General features: G+C 45.9%; 2 protein-coding genes across 2 annotated transcripts in view; both read left to right on the top strand.

Moving 5' to 3' along the window:
• The window catches only part of LOC115636335 (protein ABHD15-like), a 575,307-nt gene that overhangs the window by 398,376 nt on the left and 151,973 nt on the right, over positions 1–24,958 (top strand). The window lies entirely within an intron of this gene.
• The window catches only part of RTN4RL1 (reticulon 4 receptor like 1), an 80,432-nt gene that overhangs the window by 40,815 nt on the left and 14,659 nt on the right, over positions 1–24,958 (top strand). The window lies entirely within an intron of this gene.

Below are 24,958 nucleotides of genomic sequence, written 5' to 3'. Positions count from 1 at the left end.
CGATGTTACACAGAGCTTCACAAATTCTTTGTCTTGGCATATCAGCACTGGGCAGCCTTTGACGAGTTGCTGCATTGTTAGTGGTGTGAAAGAGTATCATTTTGGGGGAGCTGTAGCAGACGCAGGGCATTTTGCTCTCTGCCTTAATCTCTCTAACTAGAGTCAATTCTTGGGGCAGACTCAGAGCTGCTCCGACATTGGTGTTCTGTCTGAGATTCCCGAGAGAGGAGTTAGCCTGCATGCTGTTTGACCACCTCTGTTCAAGGATGAGTGTACAGAGTTTGAAATAAAACAAGTTACACTAAGAAAATATCCAAAGTCTGCATCACTGCTTTCTCCTTCCATGGAAAACTGACCTGCTATGCTACAAAATCTACTGTTTCTACTAGAGAGGCGACACTATATATGAGTCAAATTTAGGTTTTAGGACAGATTGCAGTAAGGGAGTCATCAATATCCATATGAATAAGGATTTGCAGGTGTACTTGTGTTAGAAGCAGTCACATGTCCGCCTTGAAAGTTCTCTCAGTTTGGGAACAATCCAGATGGAGAGCAGAAATAATATCATGAGACTTAGATGAACAAAGGACTCATTAAAATGGATCTGCAGGGATCCATGCAGTCCAGTGTCCTGTCCTTGAGAGTGGACCGTCATAATGCTTCAGAGGAAGAATCCCTGTAATGGATAATTATGGAATAATGGGCTGACGGGAAATGTTTCCCTTGTTTCTGGCAGTTAGAGGCTATCGCATGACCTAACATAGGGATTATTATCTGTAATTTTATCTGGTCTTAAGTAACTGGAGATGTTCGCATGATCCCTAGCAATGTACAGTCCTTTCTTGACTCCTGCTAAACTCTTGGCCTCAATAATACCCTGTGGTAGTGAGTTCCACAGGTTAATTATGCATTTGTGGTTAGTCGCATGGCACAAATAGTGACTAATGAAGAACACGTTCAAAGCTACAATGATTGTAAAGAGTGGGTGAGCAGTCCACAGCCAGGACTACAGTGGCCCAAGTCAGTCACTGAATAACGAACACACTCATCAAAATTCTAGTCTGTGAATAATTCATGAACAGAAGAAGGGGCTGCATTAGCTGAATAAACTATCAGTTGTGAATTGTTCCCCCAAGCCCTTCTCAAGACTCTGTCTCAGACTGTAGTGCCCAGAAAGTCTCTGGGGCTGGCACTCTTGCCTTGGAAAGCCTTAATCGAATTCTGAATTGAGTCTGATTCACAATGTCTCCTTTAAATGGCCTGTGTTTCTTCCCCTGGAAGTGCAGTCTATCTCCTACCAAAATGAGAGAATACATTTCTTGCACTGAAGCCATCTCCTATCTGGAAGAGAGTGAGAGTATTGGATGGAGAGGGAGGAAAATCCTATATTATTTTTAAAGGGCATTTTGAGTGAATTCTGAACGGGGTTTGGGAAAATTGCCTTAAAGGCCTGTTCTCTGCAGGGAAAGCATTTTTCATGGAGCACAAGTATTTTGAAACTTAATTGCACATTTGCATGGGCTACTGTTTTTATTTCTCTCAGGTCTCCGAGGTGGTCTTTGAAGATTGCTGTCGCTCCATAATGGTTTTCTTTATCTCAGATAAATTCCACACACCTGTGAGGTGGAGCTGCTTGAAAGAAATGATGTTGAAATTGGCTCTTGATTTAATAAATCTGGAAACGGTGCTGGAATGCAGAGAAATGATGTGACTGATGGGGCTTGTTACTCTTCCTCTCTTCTTTCTCCCATTCCTCTTCCAATCTCCTTTCCCTGTCAGATTAATTCAGTTTCATCCTCTCTCCCTGGCAAGGAGGGATCTCTGGTGCTAGGTGACTTCTGCAGGAGTCACAAGCAATAACACAGGCAGCCCCACAGCCACCTCTCTCTCAGGGCATGATTTCTCAGATTGCCCCTCCCCACTTCCTGTCCCAAGAAGTGGTTTGTTTGAGGCTGCAGGCTAAACAGCACCAGCTGTGATTATACAGTCACCTGCCCTTTGACAGCTCTGTCCACTTAGGAGAGTTTTAGGAATGGAATATTCTGTTTCTGCAGGCATTCCCCTTTGGGCTGCTTGTCTCAGTCTGACCCAGAAAATCTTCAAACACCCCGAGATATCAGCCTTTGCAATCTAGTCTTTTTAATTTTCACAGAAATGCTTTCTAACTTTCCCCAGCATGCATTAGCCCAGCAAGGGAAGGGAATGCCTGTGCCCCATCCAAGGGAAGCAAGGTGGTCCATGGGATACTAGGTAGCCCTGGGAGTCAGGAGGTCTCAGTTATGATCCTAGCCCAGTCACATGGAATTGCTTTAAAATGTAGTCTCTAATTTCGGGCAGCTCCCTTCCTGGGAGCCCATCCTGAGACCCCTCAGACCTGGTTTCCAGAGAGCTGAGCACCTGCAGCTCCCACAAGCTCAGCACCTCTGAAAACTGGACTCCAAGGATTCGATTTTCAAAAGAGCTCAGTGTACTGGCAGGAGTGCTAGAACAACATGTATAGTGGGGCGGCAGAGAGCCGTTGAATCAAACTGTGAACCTGTCTATAATGGAAACCACCCCTAGTTCCAGCACCTGTGTGTGCTGGTACACAATGGTGCTGAGCCCTCTTGAAAGCCAGGCCATAGGCATCACATGGGAAGCTCTGGCTGATAAGGACTTTTGGATCTCAGGTTGAGCACCTGAAACTGAAGTCACTCCAAATCAGTGATCACTTTTCAAACCTTGGCCTTAACCTCTCTATGCTGTAGATTTTCTATCTGTAAAATAGGGCTTCAAGAGATCTTTGGCTGAGAAGCAGTATATAAGAGTAAAGTGTTCTAAAAGGAGATGGCTCAGGTTCCCTGTAGCAGCTGAGGTTCAGATAAGGGATCGGCACAGATCCCCTAAACCCAGTCTGTGTAAGGAGCCCTGCCCCCTTTGTGAGAGTGGGTAAAAGAATTACTCTGTGGTTGAGGAGGGAGAGCTCCATGCCCACAATAGCTCAAAGGGTGGTTAAAAAGCTCCATAAAAGACCAAATGTTTGACTATGACCCCACTGGCAGATGCTGAGAATTGCCTTGTTTCTTCTGTAGGGCCCGTTTGCTTAGACAGAGCTGCAGATGGAGATTTAGAAGCATCTTTGCTGGGTTTCTTAGTCTGTCTAAATTAGGAAACAGTCACACCTTTGATTTTTAGTTAGTGCTACACAGAGATTGAAAGTAACAATAGGCAACAATAAAAGACACCATGCTGTACAACCACCGCCCGAGGGGACTAGGAGCTGGCAGTGACTCCGCTCCCCCATTGTAGTGGCCAGCACCAGAGACTAAACTGCACTGTGCTGAGGGGAGCCCTCCTCCCACCCCCTCATTCTGCAGCACTTCTTTCACCTGCTTCAAAGCTCTGATTCTCCCCTTTATTGTACCACATGTCGTCATTTACACCTGTCCAGAGTGGGTGTAGAATGCCACCGCCAGTGTGAGCCTGTGGAGAATTCTGAGTTGATAAAAGTTTATGCTCACTTTGCACAGGCACAAATGACAGCATAAGGGTGCCAGACAGTGGAGAATCAGACCTACTGTATAGGGGAACCTTGCTTGGTGCCAGCACATTCAGACCATATGAGGAGCCAGTGCACATTGCTGACAAAGGTCCTGCCATACTAGAGAAATATGCCGGTGTAAGCACATTCATGTAACTAAACTGGTGCTGACCTTCAGATCTTGACTCAGGCTGTGTTTCAACTACAAGCACTACACTGGCACAGTGCAGCGCTGGAGTGCAGACATTCCTTACAGCGACAGAAGGGGTTTTTCTGTTGATGGTGTAAGTCCACCTTTCTTCCAGGCAGTAGTTATGCTGATGGCCGAATCCTTCCATTGACCTTCCTGCATCTACAGCAGGGGTAAGTTTGACCTAAGTATGGTTCTCAGGGTACAAAGCCTTTTACAGCCCTCAGTGACATAGCTAGGTTGATCTAATTTTTAAGTAAGAACCAGGACTCAGACAAGTGGTCACGGTAAGGTCAGGTTTAGCTCACACGTTATTTAAGCTCCACCTAAACTCCACCTTTTTCCTCATGCAGATGCAGGTTAACACCTTTAGGTCAATTTTATCTGGCTAGTAGAACTTGCCCTTCTAACTCCCTTAAATTGACATTCAATTTACACAAACAACTGCAATGATGCAGTTACACTGGTGCAACTTTCTCTAACATAGGAAGGTCATAGTCATGTCTGGTGCCTTCTGTCAACAGAGTGTTACTCTGAGACAGATCCCTGTGATCTTTAGAAACAATGTAGTACCTGGAGTGGTAAAGTGCTTTTGAAAGAGCATTTAAAGGTCTGTCATGAAATGTAAAATCCACATCTGCTCTGCTGCTCTGTCCCCGATTCTCTGATGGAAGCTGCTGTGCTATTCGTTGAATTCCATCTGCACTGGATTTGCTCTCTGTATCCTGGTTTTCGCATCTGGCTGTATAATCCTCCCAAAGAAGCATGATGTCCTCATTACATTGTCTTCTTTCCTTATTTTAAAGTCTTTCTGATCTGGAAGGTGCAGGAGGAGGGCTGTGAGTCTCCTGAATGAGTCTGGAATATGCTGAGATGTTTGGAGCGTGGAGCTGTAATGGAATGGAGCTCGCAGCATGGTTGTTTGCTAATACAGTTACTCTTGAAGGAGACTGAAGCCTGCTGCTTCTAGCTGTTTTCCAACAGTGACAGTTTATCCTGCTAAGCTAAGCCATGCTGTGGATATCCAGTTCACCAAGGTATCTGTTTAGCTAGTTCTCCATTTTGGAGCCAAGGCAAAGTATCATAGAAATGCCTATAGCAGAATTCAGTCACTCCATGGTGTGCCACTGCAGCAAGAAGAAACAAATCCCTTTATGCTACAGCCAAAGCATGCTCAGAGCAGTCCCAGCTGTCAAAGGGAAAGAAATGGACAGTCACAGAAGTTCATAGAGAGATTAATGGGAGCTGCAGCAGCAGAATGATGCACAACTGGATTTCTCCTTCTCTACCTTGTTTCTTCAGGGATCAGTATGTCTCTCTTGTTCAGAAGCTCAGAATGGAACTCTCTGAGCAGAGCCTGGGCAGGTGGCTTCAAGACTCAGTTCAGGATGGGGAGCAACATTTCCAAAAGCAAATGCCTAAGAGCTGTGGAATGGAGTCTCTAGCTTGTCAGAGACACTGGCATTCTGCCTGTGAATCTGAATACCTGTGACTACAAGGTATAAAGACTCCATTCCACAGCTCATCAGTGTCGCCACGCACTGGGGGTTTTAGTACATAGGGAAAATAAGGAAGTGGAGGACAGGCATATGGACAGGATTTGGTGAACCAGGCAAAGTCAGTTTGGCCCATGAAGGCCCCTTCCCTTTGCAGAGGTCCAGACCCATCAACGTAAAGGAATGACAAAGATAGCCTCCTTCCCCACTTCCTCTTCCCCTTTGGGGAACGTAACAGGTTTGGCTGCCTCCTGCATCCCCCTGAGTGGCCAGAGGTGCCTCTGCAGCACCCTGCTTCTGCCTCCTCCTCTTCAGAGGCCCCTAAGGACTGCACACAAGGTGCTCTCTGGAGTATCACCACCCCTGTGCTTGGCCAGTTTAATAACAGAAATGGTTCATAACAGTCCTTGGGGTCTCAATATAAAGTCTGTCACCACACAGAAGTCCATATTTAGCTCTGGTGTTTTCCCTCACAGCCAGAGCTCTTCATCTGTCCTAGCCTGTTCTCACAGCCCATCCTCCCACCTCTTCCTAGCTGGAGCTCAGCCTTCTGGAACTGGCCTCTAGCCCCTCAAAATTCTAGACCGAAACCTCATCTGGGTTTCCCCACAGGAGCTTCCTGCTCCCTTGGTGTCAGGGTTTTCCCTGCAGGAAACCCTCACTGCAGTTTCTCTACAATTTCCTGAGCTTCCCTACCCTTCATTGCAGCCTCATCATTCATTAATTCTCTGGCTTGTGGAGCACAGAGAGCATACTCCAGATAAATACCCATCTGAGTCCAAGCTGGTATGTGGCGTTGATGCCACAGAGCTTCCAAAGAGCATGCATAACACCCATAGTCTTCCTGATTTGATGTTTCATGTCAGCAAAGCAACACTCAAATGAGTTAATGAATTTAACTTCTTGCCCACCACAGTTACAATGGGTAGAGTAAAGGTCCATCGGCCACTCCCATCAGTTTGGGTTTTTTCCAGTTGACTTGAAGATCAAGCTTACTTGCTTTTTCTGTAAGTATATTCAGGCATTGATGAGACTAGTTAGTGAGGATGGGAATACAGCCATATCAGCTGCATATTCCAGGGCTGTTATGCGGAAGTCACATCACATCACCCCCAGTTACGAACTGGTCTGTTCTAAGGCCTGGCAGGAGACCAGGCTCTCTGGAAATAGGTGATCTAGTGCTTTGCAGGTCATCCCTCATTTGAATACCAAGTCCATGTGTATGTGGTGTTCTCCTGGAAATCGGTGTCAGAACCATGGAGTCTGGTTGTAGCACAAAGCTTGAGTAGTCGCTCACTGTAACTGTCTGTGGTCACATCAACAAAAAAGTGCCCAACACTTTCGGGCCCAGCATGACAATGGCATCCCATAGCACAATGATAATGTCATGAGTGGATTCTCTCACGATGATGTCATACAGGCTCATGCATATTGTTCCTTTCCTCCATGTCAGCGACGCTAGTGTTCACTCAAGGGGTTCCATGTGAAGCATGTCCGCTGCCCCCCCCCCACACACATGCACCCACTGCAGCCTTCTGCTGCTCTTCATAGGGCAGTTACCCTGACCTCTTTGAGGAGTGGCTCATTCTGCAATCAGGATTAGCTAGCCCCAGCCATCCAGCCCCGAAGGGGCAAGTCACCCTGTTACAGGCAACCTTGGCCTGGATTGAGGGTGCCCAATAGGGTCATGTTTCAATTCATTGGCTGGGTGAGGAGGGTTCCTGAAATTATGCAAAATGTTATATGATTTTCCCAAGTTAATGCTCATGCTTGTGTTTTTCAAGTGAGGTTAGTCCAACGTAAAAGGCTGTGCTGTGTCCTGCTAAAACCCACTTCATTTAAAATTCAGAAACTCTAACAATTTTACTCCTTTGCCATTGTTCAGACCATTTCATTATTTGGAATTATTGAATTTGTTGTTGTTGTGGCACCAGCCAGCCTAGCCCCATTCCTTTTAGTCAGGCTTCTCTTCTGCTACAAGTTACTGTCTGGATGACAAAGTTGTTTTAGTGTCAAATGTAGGACTTTCCTGGATACTGCCTACCAGCTGTGTGGTTTTCTGTTCTCACTCTCCGCCTCCCCTGGGAGTCTGTAACCGTTGTCCACAAACTTTCTTATTTCCTCCCCCTTTCACATTCTTAACTAGAATCTTTCACTATCAGCCTCTTCATTGTTGGACGTGGCCTTGCAAATGGTTTTAAATATAGCACTAGCCCTCCATTTTCCTTCCTCTGTCTCTGAATTGATTGTATCCATCTATACTCATCTATAAGTTTTTATGCCAGGCTCATCACCATGGTATCTGAACACCTCACAGGAGTAAAAAAGAAGGTTTCCATTATGAGAATCCTCCCAAGTTTTAGTCATGCTCACTAGATCATAATGTCAATTATTAAACAGCACTTCATGTTCTTGTTGCTTGTAATTCTGTGCACTGTAGATTTATCTAAAAACACTTGTATGCATTAAGACTCTTCATAATCTTCATCTTGTGTCCTCCAGAGCCCATCTTCTGTTTATTTTGAACACTGGAACTACACACCAGATTATTTGTGTGAACTGAAAACTCCCTTTCTCCTTCTTTCCCATGCAGTTTGAATCCCACTTTATGTGGTCTGTCAGTTGTTAACATAGGAGATCAAAATCACTTCAGCTTAAGTGGAGACCATTTCACATAAGCAGTCCCCAGTCACAGAGAATATTCTAATGCTCCATAAATTCCAAACCCTCCTCCTAGCTGCCCCCACTGTTTGGACTCCAGTTCCAATCTGGGACTCCTTCTCCACTCCCGCCTCGCCACCCCTCTCCCCTTTAGGCGGGCACGTCCACCCGTTGTGTTTCCTCGGGACACCGGTGCACAAACGCAGCCATTTCCTGGCATTTTTAGTAAAGGATCAGTTCAGTGTTTAGTTCCATTAAATAATCTCTATTTATGATCGGTACAAGTGTCTGAAAGGAGATAATTGATGGGAAAGGTGACTGTATACCCAGTATGTATGTATTGATAATGACAGTTCTTCTCACTGTGATATCATCTGAAGCCCCCGACTGAATTACAGGTTTATAATCTACCTCCCAATCTGTGTCTTCCAGTTCTGCAGTTTTGTTCCACGGTGTGTGTGAGGTTTGGCTGGTGACCTCGAGCACTAGGCAGGCCACATGCTCAGACAGCCAGCAGGGTCTCTGGCCTCTCTCCCCAGCTGGCAACGTCTGATTTAAGTCTGGGTGCTGGGAGGATAACCTTGACATCCTTGCTTGTGTAGACGGGACCTGATACAGGATCTGAATTGGGGTGCTCTGCTCATTCCCTTCTGAGAGATGTCAGCACTGGCTTTTTGACATGCCCCTCACAAGAACTGAACATGTTTGCACTGGCTGCAGCTGGTCAGAATGGGTATGTTTACATTAGTTACTCCTGACACAATCTTTATTATGGCCCATAAAAGTCTTAAATTACAGTGGCGGGGCGCCCAGAGCCCTTTAAATCTTAGCTGTGGCGGGCAATCAAAGGGCTCTGGGTTGCCTATAGCTGCGGGGAGTCCAGAGCCCTTTAAATCTCAGCCGCGGCCGGGAATCAAACAGCTGTGGGCTGCCCACAGCCACTGGGAGCCCTGAGCCCTTTAAATCTCAGCTGTGGCCTGGAATCAAACGGCTGTGGGCTGCCAGCAGCCACTGGGAGCCCTGAGCCCTTTAAATCTCAGCTGTGGCCGAGAATCAAAGGGCTCTGCGCTGCCCACAGCCCCCTGAGCCCTTTAAATCCCAGCCACGGCTGGGAGTCAGAGGGCTCTGGGCTGCCGGCAGCCGCTGAAAGCCATGAGCCCTTTAAATCTCAGCCGCGGCCTGGAATCAAAGGGCTCTGGGCTGCCGGCAGCCACAGGGAGCCCAGAGCCCTTTAAATTCCAGCTGCGGCCCGGAGTCAAAGGGCTCTGGGCTGCCCGCAGAGATTCCCAGATTTAAAGAGAGCCCTCTGAATCCTGGCCACGGATGGGATTTAAAGGGCTCAGAGCTCCCCATGGCTGTGGGCACCCCAGAGCCCTTTGAATCCTGGCCAAGGCCACTGATTGCCCCCTCCCCGGACCCCTGCCCCAACTGCCCCCCAGGACTCCCACCCCCTATCTAAGCACTGCTGGTCCTTGTCCCCCGATTGCCCCCTCCCAAGACCCCTGCCCCTAACTGCCCCTTGGGACCCCAGCCCCTATCTAAGCCTCCCTTCTCCTTGTCCCCAACTTCCCCCTCCTGAGACCTCCCCCAACTTCCCCCCCCAGGACCCCACTCCTACCTGTCCCCTAATAAACCCCTGGGATTCCCATGCCTATCCAAACTGCTGCCTGTCCCCTGACTGCCCCCCCGAACCTCTGCCCCATCCAACCCCCCCTGCTCCCTGTCCCTTGACTGCCCCCTGGAACCCCCTACCGCTTCTCCAACCCCCAGCCCCCTTACCATGCCACTCAGACCAGCGTGTCTGGCTCCGAGCAGCTCCAGACACGTTGCTGCCATGCTCCCCCGCGGAGCCCACAGCCAGTCCCCCCCCCCGACCCCAGCACCTGCCTTCCAGATTTGAACACCTCAAAATTCAGGAGCGCTCAAGCTCCGTTTGGGCAGCTGTTACTTCATTTCTCCACAATCAAATATCCTGATCCACTGCAACTTGCTGTAGGAAAAGTAGGATAAAATTGAGCAAGAAATGCTTCCCAGTGGTTATTAGGACTGGAATTGCTGTTTTCCACAGCCATTGCCTTTCTGTTTGTTTAAAAGGAAGACAGTGATATCGCATTGGCAAATTCCCCATAGAAAGAAAGAGAGGAACAAAAGAATAATAAAGGCACCTCAACTTTTCTTCATTTATGGAGGACAGTCTTATGCATCCAGATATCCTCCAATCACACAAGCTGAAAATTGTTCCACTTTACTGCAGCTCTGTAACCATATGGGAACCAGTCCTGTCTGTGTTTTGTGCACATCCAAAAGTCCTGCTGAATGACCTGCCCTGGGAGCGAGTTACCAGTGACCCAGGGCTGGGGCGGCAGGAGGTGTGTGTGGGAGGCACTGGTGGGGGGGAGCCCAGGGCTGGGGCAGCAGCGGGGTGGGGGGAGGGCACTGGTAGGGAGGCAAGGGGGAAGCCCAGCGCTGGGGCAGCATGGGGTATGTGTGGTTGGGTGGGGGGAGAGCCCAGGACTGGGCCAGCAGGGGGGTACAGAGGGGAGCCCAGGGCTGGGACAGGGGGCAGCCAAATTTTTTTTTGCTTGGGCCAGCAAAAAACCTAGAGCTGGCTCTGCCAGGTTCCCCCAGCTGCCGGAGCCCCGGGCCCTTTAATTTGACCCTGAGGGCTCCCAGCCACCTCTTCAGCTGGGAGCCCCTGGTTGATTTAAAATAAAGTATCACCTCCCCTTCCCCAACCTTCCTTTTTGGCCCACAGCTGTTTTGGTGGGGTGGCACCGGGAAAGGAGGGTTTGTTTCTGCAGGGCTGGACGGTGCTGGGGCGGAGTGTTTCCGCTGGGCTGCGGGAGGGGGGGGGTTGTTTCCGCAGGGCCGGGAGGTTTCAGCCCTCAGCTGTTTTCTTTGGAGTAATGTGGTCCTCGCCGCTTTACGAGTTGTGCAGGCCTGTCCTAGTAGGTCCATCCTCTGCTTGTTTCACTGCGGCTGAGTGAAAGGACATGCAACATGGTAGCAGCTGTGTTTGATCTTGTGCTCTCCTAGTGCAATGTATTAAAAGTTGCAATTAGTAAAGTGTTCACGGATGAGAATGTTCAGTGGAAAGAGAGAGGCTCTAAATGAAGTCTGAAAGGTTGTTCCAATGAGAGGCAGCACATTTTCCAGTGTAGCTTGGTTCTTTGGGAGTTTGCGGGATAAGACTCGAGTGATCACACAATTCAGCATGTGAAAAAAGGGAGGGAGACAATGGAGAAAGTGGAGACAGTGGGCTAGAAATAGGAGGTTACATGTTGTTACAAGCATCTCTGATGCTGGAACTATTATGCTGATGAGCCACAGGGTTTACACAGAAGAAATGGCTCTTCTGTACCTTCCCAGGAAACTGGCACCATCAGAGACTTTTGTAACTGCACCAGAATCAAACATGTCTGATAATAACAGAGGCTCAATATGTACTGGAGTGAGGACTATCACAGGGGATTTAAAGTGAAAGAGCGACAGGGTCACCCGCCACTGGTCTATGTACTGACTGTGCAATGGTGGTACTGTCCCATTGGGGACCCTACGAAAGAAGATTGTTAGGGGCTCCCTCCCACTTCACCCACCCTGTAAAAATACTAGTGGCAGTCTTTTGACAAACCAAAAAATGCCAGCACAGCACATGCTAATGCCGTTGTTAAAGAATCCATGTTAAATAAGAAGAGCGGTATTTTGAGTTGGGGGCCCCTTGAACTGCTTGGGGCCCTAAGCTGTTGCTTAGTCTTCTTGTGCCTAGCACCACTATTGATTGTGAGCACGGAAGGATGTTTACACAAGCACAAAAGCATGGAGAGTGAATGGGCAAACCTATGCACTCCCCTGCTTTCCATGGGAATCAGTCACTGCTGCACGCCCACAGGCTCAGCACACTGACTGTATGGATTATAAAATGTGAAATGAGTTCTGTGGTGTACCCCAGAGGTTCTCAGATTGTTCACATGATGACTTTAAAACATATTTATTCTGCAAAGCAGGAAGCAGGCTTGTGCACGGAGCCTTCCACAAAACTTCTTTTCTGAAAACAATTCTGATTTTTCAATGGATTCTTGTAGTTATGGAGAATCTCTCATGAGTCACAGCAGGGAATTATAGGAGGGAGCTCACAGCTCTTCCAGCCCAGCCTCTCTAGGGAGAAGGGGTAGAAAAGCTGGCAGTGCTGAATGCTCCACTATACCAGTGCTAGCATCTCCCAGCACCAGGCACAACAGGGATTAGGGCAGGACATTTCTTTTTCAAAAGAAGGATCAAAGCTTTAGCAGATGGATTTGGTCTCTAGTGATGTCACTGGATGTCTCCAAACAAATGTAAATGCATTTGCCTCCATGCTAGAGCAATACTATTGTGCTATTATTAGACTCCAATAGCTCTCTGTGGGTAACTGTAAACCACCGAGTGCCTTTAGTAAATTAGCAGATAACATTTCATGGTGGGATCTATCAGCACTGATTGGGGATAAAGCACTGATTAACTTCCAGGTCTGATCAGTACCAATAAGCTGAGAAGTCTCCCCAAGCCAAAAGAATGCCCAGAGATAAGCTGTGGGGGTTAATGGACCTGGATGTTTAACAACATCCTGGAAGTTTGAACAGCAGCAGCAAAATTTGATTTGTTTTCCAAAGGAAGGAAGGAGGTTTGGCTAATTAGGCAGGAATGAAGCCCCGGCAAAAAGAGCTATTGATAAAAAGCCAGGAAGTGTGTTCTTGGGACAGGTGAACAAACACAAATCAGCAGGGCTGAGTGACTTTGCACCTCCCAGGGCGTCAGAAGAATCGGCTAACAAATGTACAGAGTCTGCACCTGAATCAAGGAAGCAGAGTGCAGGGCCACTCAGGGGAGCCCTGGGAATGAGCTCTGTGTGTTTGTGTGTGAAGGGGAGGTCTTGCAAAACTGCTTTCCCAGACAAAAGCAAATAAACAACAGTTCTGTTTTTCATTGGATCCTTGTAGCGTAGACAATCTGCCACAGATCTCTGCAGGCAATGTCATGAGGGACATCCTAGCATCTCCAGAATCAACCATCCCCAACAGCAGGTGCTAAAGGGAATAGGCTTTGACAGAGCTCCCAGCTACTCTGTTCCCAGCCTCTCTTATCTGGAGACACTCTGGGGAATCGTAGGAATGCTGGCTAAAGAAGAGCTCACAACTTCTCCACTCCCAGCTCCTCTCACCAAGGCTGTTTATAAGCAGTCGTGTTTAAATGCCTTTTATGTGGTTATTCAAATGATGAAAGACCTGAAAATGAGATTAACAAAGACAAGTTGTACTTCAGAATAAAACACCATGAAAGCAGCACATGCCGTCATAAGAATAAATTGTATCAACAGTGATCAGATGGAAAGTGAAAAGTTAGACTGGAGCTGCTCCCTCTTTCCTGTTTCCAGCAAAAATGTCTGGGTCCGTGAATTCAGCCAACATCAGGTAGGATGAAAGGCTTGTCTGACAAGGCATTTCAAAACTTCTCAGGAGCCTCTGGAGATGCTGTGGCCACTTGGACAGGAAAACAGAGCCTCTCAGTTTAATGAGCATTTCAGTTATTTTCCTTTCTGCTTTTGCCAAGTTTTTTCCCTTTATTTTTTAAAGAAACTATTTCTGCTCTTTATAATTTGTTTTAACTTTGTAAAATGTGTAGTTAAGCACCAGGACGTGAGGATGTTGGGGGTGAAATGTCCCTGGTGCTGGGTGTTGCTTGTTGCCATTGCTATAAATATATTTCTGTTGCAGTTGGTGCTAGATGGGGAGTGGAGGGCTATTAGGTCTACTCTGTACTCTGCACCACAAACCCTTTGACAGGCACAGCCCTGGCAGATAGCGCATCAGGTTGGCTGGCATTAGCTCTCAGTCACACGCAGTCCTGCAACAAGACAGCAGGGAAGGGAGAGGATTAGCCCTCAGCCATCTAGTCCACAGACAGTCCCACCGCAGGGCAGGGGTGGTTGGGGACTGAGTGGGAATCACCGAGTCCAGTGCTGGGCTCTGATTTTACAGAGAAGACAGGCACTTACATTTCCTGGGGAAATGAATTACTCCTGAAATGGAGAGATTCTTTTCCAGATGGACTGTCACCCTGTCTCCAAAGGGATACTGGAGAACTGGAGGAGGTTCAGAAAGGGCAACAAGAATGATCCAGAGCCTGGAAAGTTCTAATATAAAGAGAGAGCTTGAAAGACTGAGATTGCCATCTTAGAAAGGAGATAAATACGACAGAACATGTCAAAAGCATATAAAATAATGAATGGGATAGAGAAAGTAGATCAGGAGCTTCCATTCTCCCTCTCACATAGCACAAGAACAAGGGGACATTCAATGACATTAAAAAGTAGTAAATTCAAAACTGATAAAAGAAAATACTTTTTCACACAATATGTAATTAGACTGCAGAACTCATTGCCACAAGAAGTCATTGAGGCCAAGAACACAGTGATATTCAAAAAGGGATTGGACATTTATATGGATAACAAGAGAGTCCAGATTATAATAGTTAAGGCTATACCAGGGGTAGGAAACCTATGGCACATGTCCGAAGGCAGCACGCGAGCTGATTTTCAGTGGCACTCACACTGCCTGGGGCCTGGCCACCGGTCCGGGGGGCTCTGCATTTTAATTTCATTTTAAATGTAGCTTCTTAAACATTTTTAAAACCTTATTTACTTTACATACAACAATAGTTTAGTTATATATTATAGACTTGTAGAAAGAGACCTTCTAAAAACATTAAAATGTGTTACTGGCACGCAAGACCTTAAATTAGAGTGAGTAACTGAAGACTCGGCACAGCACTTCTGAAAGGTTGCCGACCCCTGGGCTATACAATCTTGGAAAGGACATAGAACCTTCTATTTCAGGGCTTCAGCCAGGGTCTAAAGTGTCAAGAGATCAGGATGAGACCTAATGTGGGGTGCAGATTACTCCACATCTGCTACAGAGGGTTCTTACAATTTGCTCCAGATGGTCCTCAGGTCTGATCCAGTACCGGAATTCTTAGATTCCTAACCACATGGCCACAGCTGCTCTTTGCACTGACATACAGGGTTGATGTAAATCCAAATGAGTTGATGTGACAGCAGCAAACATAGTCCAGGTGTACAGGAACTTCTCCCTTTCCCTGCAGGGTAAAGCTCCCTTTCTGGGTGGGAATGAGCACGCCTGGTTGTATGTTTTCATAAAGCAAAGTGCCCATGTGTCCCTGTGTCTCCACAGAGTGACATTTCTACTGAGGATACAGACAAGGAAGATCAAACACTCTTGATATGTTGGGTCTCATCCACCAGCTTGTCTGTTCCCAGCCAGGACATGTATAATGTACAGATGTTTCATGATGGGAATTCTTTTGCACACACACACACACACACACACACACACACACACACACACACACACACACACACACACACACACACACACACACACACACCCCTTTTGTTCACAGCTGTGAATTCTTCTGATATTCCTCATTTCCTGCCACACCATTTATCAGTCTCAAGAGAAACTGATTTGAGAGGGTCTGATGTGTGACTTCAGCACCATGTTGCTGAAGAAGCTGAACACTGGTGAGTTTGGTTTTACACCAATCCCAAGTTTTCGTGTGTTTTGTACCAACTGTTATTACCCGGCAAAAAGGGATCATAGTAGGATTTACAATGGCACAGTAAGAAACAGACAGAAAATGTGGCAAAAGACCACCTTAGCTTAACCACGAGATCTTGCGTGACCTACAAAATAAAAAGGAGTCATTAAAAATGGAAACTAGGTCAGATTACAAAGGATGAATATAGGCAAACAACAAAGGAATGCAGAGGCAAGATTAGAAAGGCCAAGGCACAAAATGAGCTCAAACTAGCTATGGGAATAAAGGGAAACAAGAAGACTTTTTATTAATACATTAGAAGCAAGAGGAAGACCAAGGACAGAGTAGGCCCGCTGCTCAGTGAGGAGGGAGAAACAGTAACAGGAAACTTGGAAATGGCAGAGATGCTTAATGACTTCTCTGTTTCGGTCTTCAGAGAAGTCTGAAGAAATGTCTAACATAGTGAATGCTTATGGGAAGGGGGTAGGTTTAGAAGATAAAATTTAAAAAGCGCAAGTTAAAAATCACTTAGAAAAGTTAGATGCCTGCAAGTCACCAGGGCCTGATGAAATGCATCCTAGAATACTCAAGGAGTTAATAGAGGACGTATCTGAGCCTCTAGCTATTATCTTTGGAAAGTCATGGGAGACGGGAGAGATTCCAGAAGACTGAAAAAGGGCAAATATAGTGCCCATCTATAAAAAGGGAAATAAAAACAACCCAGGAAACTATAGACCAGTTAGTTTAACTTCTGTGCCAGGGAAGATAATGGAGCAAGTGATTAAAGAAATCATCTGCAAACACTTGGAAGGTGGTAAGGTGATAGGGGATAGCCAGCATGGATTTGTAAAGAACAAATCATGTCAAACCAATCTGATAGCTTTCTTTGATAGGATAACGAGTCTTGTGGATAAGGGAGAAGCGGTGGATGTGGTATACCTAGACTTTAGTAAGGCATTTGATACGGTCTCGCATGATATCCTTATCGATAAACTAGGCAAATACAATTTAGATGGGGCTACTATAAGGTGGGTGCATAACTGGCTGGATAACCGTACTCAGAGAGTAGTTATTAATGGCTCCCAATCCTGCTGGAAAGGTATAACAAGTGGGGTTCCACATGGGCTGTTTTGGGACCGGCTCTGTTCAATATCTTCATCAGCGACTTAGATGTTGGCATAGAAAGTACGCTTATTAAGTTTGCAGACGATACCAAACTGGGAGGGATTGCAACTGCTTTGGAGGACAGGGTCAAAATTCAAAATGATCTGGACAATTTGGAGAAATGGTCTGAGGTAAACCGGATGAAGTTCAATAAAGACAAATGCAAAGTGCTCCACTTAAGAAGGAACAATCAGTTTCACACATAGAGAATGGGAAGAGACTGTCTAGGAAGGAGTATGACAGAAAGAGATCTAGGGGTCATAGTGGACCACAAGCTAAATATGAGTCAACAGTGTGATACTGTTGCAAAAAAAGCAAACGTGATTCTGGGATGCATTAACAGGTGTGCTGTAAACAAGACACAAGAAGTCATTCTTCCGCTCTACTCTGCGCTGGTTAGGCCTCAGCTGGAGTATTGTGTCCAGTTCTGGGCACCGCATTTCAAGAAAGATGTGGAGAAATTGGAGAGGGTCCAGAGAAGAGCAACAAGAATGATTAAAGGTCTTGAGAACATGACCTATGAAAGAAGGCTGAAGGAATTGGGTTTGTTTAGTTTGGAAAAGAGAAGACTGAGAGGGGACATGATAGCCGTTTTCAGGTATCTAAAAGGATGTCATCAGGAGGAGGGAGAAAACTTGTTCACCTTAGCCTCCAATGACAGAACAAGAAGCAATGGGCTTAAACTGCAGCAAGGGAGATTTAGGTTGGACATTAGGAAAAAGTTCCTAACTGTCAGGGTAGTTAAACACTGGAATAGATTGCCTAGGGAAGTTGTGGAATCTCCATCTCTGGAGATATTTAAGAGTAGGTTAGATAAATGTCTATCAGGGATTGTCTAGACAGTATTTGGTCCTGCCATGAGATCAGGGGACTGGACTCGATGACCTCTCGAGGTCCCTTCCTGTCCTAGAGTCTATGAATCTATGAGCTTGAAAGAAAGTGATTGAAGTGAGGTGAGCTGGGTTCCTATGCCTGGAGCGTACTGCAGAATCCAGCCTTTCAGGGATCAGGGGCAATGCTTTAAAGAATGGGGGCAAAGGAGGAGAGTAGGGGTAAGTCAGAAGCCATTTAGATGTTACATTCTGAGGGGCAGTAAATGAGGAGTTTGTCTGTTCCTGGGAAAACTGGGACAATTTTTTCATTTCTAGATTAAGTACAAAATCATAAAATCCAGAGATGGGAAAAGGCTATTGGGACCCAGCCAGTCCTCTTCCCCACGCCTTGGCCCAGTGACGGATTGTTCTCCATTGTGCACATCCTAGTGTTTCATCTAGCAGAGCTTTAAAGTTCACATTCAGCACCACCCTCCTCCGCCACTTACTCCCTTTCAGTCTCTCCTGGGATTCTTCCCATCTATGCCAACAATGCAGCTATAAGAATCATCAGTCCAGGCTTTGGTGGTGCCCACTAGGTCACAGTCATTTCTAGCAGCACCTTCATTTGTGTACAGACCCTCCAATATATTAATACTTTTCTTAACCTTCTGCTTTTGATTCAAAGCAATGCTCTCTTCTCTTTGTGGAGTGCATACCAGATTGTGCGAGTTCAGGAAAAGTTCCCCTTCTCCCTCTTTTCTACCTAGTTACAACTGCCTAAAGTGCCATTTTCCCCATCACCCACCTGGGTCCCTGGTGCCTGTTTCAGTGCAGGCCCTTGTTTATGGGCCTGTCCTACTCCCACTGAGGTCAGGGACTGAGGCCCCATTGTACTCAGTGCCGCACAAGCACATAACGAGATGATCCCTGCCCGAAAGAGCTTACAGTCTGAGACGAGAGACAGCAGGTGGGTGCCACAGAGACAGGAGAGCCTTAGTTATCAGTGAGACCATTCGGAGCAGCCCGATAAACCGTGTTACAGCACAGCAGCTGCCCGCCCATCAACAACAACAATTAATAACAACACTCTGTGGTACAGTCCCAGGACCTCCGCCCCATGTGCAGGTGTTCAATGTAGCCTCAATGCCCCAGTGAGTTAGGGAAGTGGCATTATCCCCATTTTACAGCTGAGAAAACAGGCACAGAAAGAAGTGATTTACCCAAGGCCACATAGGAAGCTTTTAAACAGAGCTGAGAACAGAGCCCAGGTCTTCTAACAGCTTGACCTGTGACTTAACCACACACCCTTCCGTTCTCCGAAACATGGGTAAGAGGTTTCACAGCAGTAGGCAGCTCATGAGACAGTGACAGATTCAGAAACTCAAGAACAGGTTGGCACCCCCAGGAAAGGCACTCTGACTCCTAACTAAGACAAGGCCTATGTGTGGGGCTTCTAGCAGGAAGCCAGACAGGAGAGGGCTGGGCAAGGTCATGGGCAGAAGCTGCACAGGCAAGCAGGGAGGCAGAGTAGTTTTAACGAGAATGCTGTTTTCTTTTTTCTAACACAGGGCTCATTCTCTTTTACACCACAAATTCATTTTCCAGCCTCATTACATTGCCCAAGTAGTAGAAATGAGACTCAGGATATGCACAGTGCAATCACAGGGTGTGACTGTAGCTTGTGTAGACAGACTCCAGCTAGGATTAAGCTAACTCACTCAAGTACCAGGGCAGTGAAGCTGCAGGAGCACAGGCTACACAAGACCACCCAGAACCCTGGGTAATTACTCAAGTATCTAGCCCATGCTGGAGACAAGGCACAGGCAGCTTTTACTGTGAGGTATCCAGGCAAGGTCAACACTCTACCTCCCACCTGCAGTTGAGCTCACCTACTTACATCATGGTAAAAGCTACTGTGCTTTGCTGCCTGCTTAAGTGCAAGAGTGTAATGAGAAAAGCCAAAGAGGAGTTTGAAGAGCGGCTAGCCAGAAACTCCAAAGGCAATAACAAAATGTTTTCTAAGTACATCAGAAGCAGGAAGCCTGCTAAACAACCAGTGGGGCCCCTTGATGATCGAGATACAAAAGGAATGCTTAAAGATGATAAAGTCATTGCGGAGAAACTAAATGGATTCTTTGCTTCAGTCTTCATGGCTGAGGATGTTAGGGAGATTCCCAAACCTGAGCTGGTTTTTGTAGGTGACAAATCTGAGGAACTGTCACAGATTGAAGTGTCACTAGAGGAGGTTTGGAATTGATAAACTCAACATTAACAAGTCACCGGGACCAGATGGCATTCACCCAAGAGTTCTGAAAGAACTCAAATGTGAAGTTGTGGAACTATTAACTAAGGTTTGTAACCTGTCCTTTAAATCGGCTTCGGTACCCAATGACTGGAAGTTAGCTAATGTAACGTCAATATTTAAAAAGGGCTCTAGAGGTGATCCCGGCAATTACAGCCCAGTAAGTCTAATGTTGGTACCGGGCAAATTAGTCGAAACAATGGTTAAGAATAAAATTGTCAGACACATATAAAAACATAAACTGTTGAGCAACAGTCAACATGGTTTCTGTAAAGGGAAATCATGTCTTACTAATCTATTAGAGTTCTTTGAAAGGGTCAAAAAACATGTGGACAAGGGGGATCCAGTGGACATAGTGTACTTAGATTTCCAGAAAGCCTTTGACAAGGTCCCTCACCAAAGGCTCTTATGTAAATTAAGCTGTTATGGGATAAAAGGGAAGGTCCTTTCATGGATTGAGAACTGGATAAAAGACAGGGAACAAAGGGTAGGAATTAATGGTAAATTCTCAGAATGGAGAGGGGTAACTAGTGGTGTTCCCCAAGGGTCAGTCCTAGAACCAATTCTATTCAATTTATGCATAAATGATCCGGAGAAAGGGCTAAACAGTGAGGTGGCAAAGTTTGCAGATGATACTAAACTACTCAAGATAGTTAAGACCAAAGCAGATTGTGAAGAACTTCAAAAAGATCTCACAAAACTAAGTGATTGGGCAACAAAATGGCAAATGAAATTTAATGTGGATAAATGTAAAGTAATACACATTGGAAAAAATAACCCCAACTATACATACAATATGATGGGGGCTAATCTAGCTACAAGAAGTCAGGAAAAAGATCTTGGCGTCATCGCAGATAGTTCTCTGAAGATGTCCACGCAGAGGCGGTCAAAAAAGCAAACAGGATGTTAGGAATCATTAAAAAGGGGATAGAGAATAAGACTGAGAATATCTTATTGCCCTTATAAATCCATGGTACGCCTACATCTCGAATTCTGTGTACAGATGTGGTCTCCTCACCTCAAAAAAGATATTCTAGCACTAGAAAAGGTTCAGAAAAGAGCAACTAAAATGATTAGGGGGTTGGAATGGGTCCCATACGAGGAAAGATTAAAGAGGCTAGGCCTCTTCAGCTTGGAAAAGAGGAGACTAAGGGGAGATATGACAGAGGTATATAAAATCATGAGTGATGTGGAGAAAGTGGATAAGGAAAAGTTATTTACTTATTCCCATAATACAAGAACTAGGGGTCACCAAAAGAAATTAATAGGTAGTAGATTTAAAACAAATAAAAGGAAGCTCTTCTTCACACAGTGCTCAGTCAACTTGTGGAACTCCTTACCTGAGGAGGTTGTGAAGGCTGGGACTATAACAATGTTTAAAAGGGAACTGGATAAATTCATGGTGGCTAAGTCCATAAATAGCTATTAGCCATGAAGGGTAAAAAATGGTGTCCCTAGCCTCTGTTCATCAGAGGATGGAGATGGATGGCAGGAGAGAGATCACTTGATCATTGCCTGTTAGCTTCACTCCCTTTGGGGCACCTGGCATTGGCCACTGTCGGTAGACAGATACTGGGCTAGATGGACCTCTGGTCTGACCCAGTATGGCCGTTCTCATGTTCTTATGCCACTAGGATTTTACAGTGAACTAATGTGCACTAGCTAGCTATCCTGCTTAACAACACCTTTTTTGGCAGGGAAGACGTAGCCATAGTGTCACTGTGCGTCTGTCCCATAGTTCCTTGTGCAGTGCTAGAAGAAAGCGACAGTTTCCGAGATGCATAATAACAGTCACTCACATGACAGAAGCATTAGGTGGGAAATTCTGAAAGTTCTACTGTAGCAATCAAAAGTGCCAATTCCCGTTGGATAATAGGCTGTCTGGTACACGCTGCCCTCCCAAAGCTCTGTATGAAGGTGGTAGCTTGATTCTCCCCTAACTTCCACCAGGCTCAGCCAGGAGTCAGAGGAAATACACCATTGCACAACTGGTGTGAGAGGAGAGCTCTGAGACTCATGCAGGGAGGAGGGTAAGAAAGACACTCTACACTGTACTGGTGGGAATAAGCCATCACTCATTCCTGCGTGCACGTAGCTGGAGATTTGCCTGAGGTTGAACCCAGCATGATGCCCTAAATGCCTACAAGCAGGGCCCCTGTGTTGCAAGATTCCCTGTCTGTAGAATTTGCTGGGAAATCCCCACCCTTCAGACCTGTACTCATAACCTATGCTTTCGTTTTAAAAAAAAGAAACATCAAATCCACATGGCTGTGGAGAATAGAATATAACTGATACAGTGATGCCTGCTTGAGTTTGCAGACAGCCTGAAACCAAAGTTCTGAGAGGGATGAAGTGCCCTATCTATCCTAATGGTTTGTTCATTCTGAAACCTAATGCCACAAATACAAATTTCAGTCTTGTTAACCATTTTGCTGCTGATCATTTTAACAGAAACGGTCTCTAATGTGCTTATCCCAAGCTGCCTCCCACGATCCCAGGTGCCAAAAGTCCCAGATGCCAAATCTCCAGCTTCTCCTTACTGCTATGATGCAGCTATCAGTCACTACAAAAATACACTGAATTTAATATTGACACAGGCATTTCTGTACTGTACTGATTATGTTAATCATTTTTGTATTTAATTCACTACACTCCTCCACTCATTTATGGAAAGCTGCTGCAGAATCTCTAGCCCACCACAGAATTCAGGGACTTTGCAAACAATTTACATCCCACTTGCTGTGCAATACACAGGTCCTTATCTACAGGGCATCGTGTCTCCTCCTGCCCACTTCTCACAGCTCCAAGTAATCATAATGATGCTTAGCACTCACCTAGCACATTACGTGCTCAAACTAGTTAATTAGACCTCACAACAGCCCTGTGAGCTACAGCAGTATTATCTCTATTCTATAGGTCACAGAAAGAGCACAGGGGACAGCTGTTAGCATCCCTTTGCTTTGTAACCTGACACTTTTCTGAGGCTTCCTTTTGCTTCCAAGTTGAGTGCAATATAAACAGAGGTCTCATACATGTGCTTATATTCTGTGTTGATAAGTGCTATATCAATGCAGATGGACACTCTGTCACCTTCTCCCAAGCGCATGTCAGGCTCAGGAGTCGTCTCACTATATTCACAGTTCTAACACAACATTTTCTGAGTGAACGAATACGTCTGCTGCAGCCTGGTCTTCTGCTGATGGCTGAGACTGTCCCTTCTCTGCCGTGGGATTTGCTAACTGCAGTACAATGCTGGGCTGGCTCCTTCTCATTAACCAGATGGACTCATGTTTCACACTCTGTTATGGCATCATACACTAGCATTCAAAGGAGACCAAAGAGGGGGAGGGGAATGTGCCATCCGTTCAGGGCCTGGATGAGAAAGAGACTGGGGATTCCAGACTGAGCTAACAGCTTGACAGATTTTCTCTAAACAACACAAGCTCTTTCTGAGGAAGGAAGATGTAATCAGGATTGATGCTTTGATGCGCAACAGACTACTCTCCTTCATCCCCATTGTAGACAGAGCTGGACACTGCTGAATGGTGTAGAAGGTAGACTGTACACTCCTATTTGCCTTCTCATCATACTAACACAAGAATATTTAATAAAACTGAAAGGCAGAAAAAACAAATACAGAATTTACCCAGCATATATTTAGCCTGTGGAACTCCCTGATACAAGACACTGTTGAGGTCAGGACCTTTGCAGGATCAGAAATTTATAGAGATAATACTCTCATTATTAATTGCATTAGATAGGCTAAAAACCCTTGTATAAGGACTAAAACCCTCCTGCTTCAGAGCATGAGTCACTCACTAACAGATGGGACTAGGAAAATCTTCACTTGGGGGCAGGTTATCCCACACTTGTTCACTTTTCTGAAGCATTTGCCAGTCTGAGGTGGAATACTAGAATCAGTGGTCCACTCAGACTATGATGGCAATACTTATGGCTCATACTGCAAGGAGCACAGCAGTGTATGCGACTCCTGCACACAGGAGACTGGAGCTTTGCTCTCAGACCTTATGCTTTCCTCCACTCTGAAAATGTTTCTGACCAAACAGAACAAATTTAGGAGTCCCCAGCTAGTGTCTGGTCCAAGAAATGAGTTGGGGAATCTCTACTTTCTCCACAGCTTAGCTTATTCAGTGCCTGATATTGATCTGATGTGTGTTAATCTTGGATGATTTTTGTCATTTCATCTGTGACTGTTTACTGCGAAGTGCCTGGGAGCCTTTGGTGGATGGTTGCATTATAAAGAAAAAAAATCATTATTGCTATGATGAACGAATTCTTTACATTTCTGTGAATAGCGAAGAAGAGCTTGCCACTTCAGGACAAAAGAGAATCAAAGTATCTGATGATTTCACCATGAGACATAGATGATCCAGATGTTCAATGACACTTGTCTTCTTAGTATATTTCTCTCCCATGCAGGGGGATCATAATTTCAAGCCTCCTCTTGAAGGCCTGAGGATCTCCCCATCCTCAGCCATTTCCCTTTACTTCTTTCTCAACCTAGCGTTGCGATGAACTTTCTTCTGCTGAGGGCTGTACACGGGTCCTCCTGAGGCCCATCTCTTCTGCCTCGGCTGGCTAGCTGGGCTATAAACACTGGGACACTGTCTCCTCATAAGGCAGAACACACTGGGCCACCTCAGCCCTCCCAGCACTGATGGCCCAGGACTCCCAAACACCAGCTGCTGGGAGGTCACCATCTTAAACACTGGTTTGTATGCTCATGCTTAGAGCTGTAGACAGAGTCTGGACTCCTGGGTTCTATTTTTGGTTCTACCACAAACTCACTGTTTGACTTTAGGTGAGTCACATGTCTGCTATGCCTCAGTTTCGCCTGTCTGTAAAATGGGGGTGATAACACTTCCCCCTCCCAGGGGTGTGTGAAGTGTCATGAGAGTCTGCACAGCATTTGGGCAGCTCTGCACAGCAGGTGCTAGCTGGAGAAAGACAATACATTTGTTGTCAATTCCTCTTACGCAGCTGTGCTCAGGTAAAGACTAACTCAGACCTGCCAAAAGCCCAGAAGTAGCTTAGTAAAGAATGTTTGTTTTCTCTCAAAGCTGCAATTGTCTCCTGTTGACCATATCTCTGAATGCATCCCTCCCTCATGCCATTAAGGAAAACCTTCTTAGCTGCTCTCTGCACTTTACAAAGCTTCTTAATTTAGGAGGTTGAGAAGCATATTTGAATTACGGT

Source organism: Gopherus evgoodei, chromosome 17 (genome assembly GCF_007399415.2).
Source record: "Gopherus evgoodei ecotype Sinaloan lineage chromosome 17, rGopEvg1_v1.p, whole genome shotgun sequence".
Taxonomy (NCBI): Eukaryota; Metazoa; Chordata; order Testudines; family Testudinidae; genus Gopherus; species Gopherus evgoodei.
Note: the sequence above shows the minus strand (reverse complement) of the source record. Positions and strands in the feature narration are given on the sequence as shown.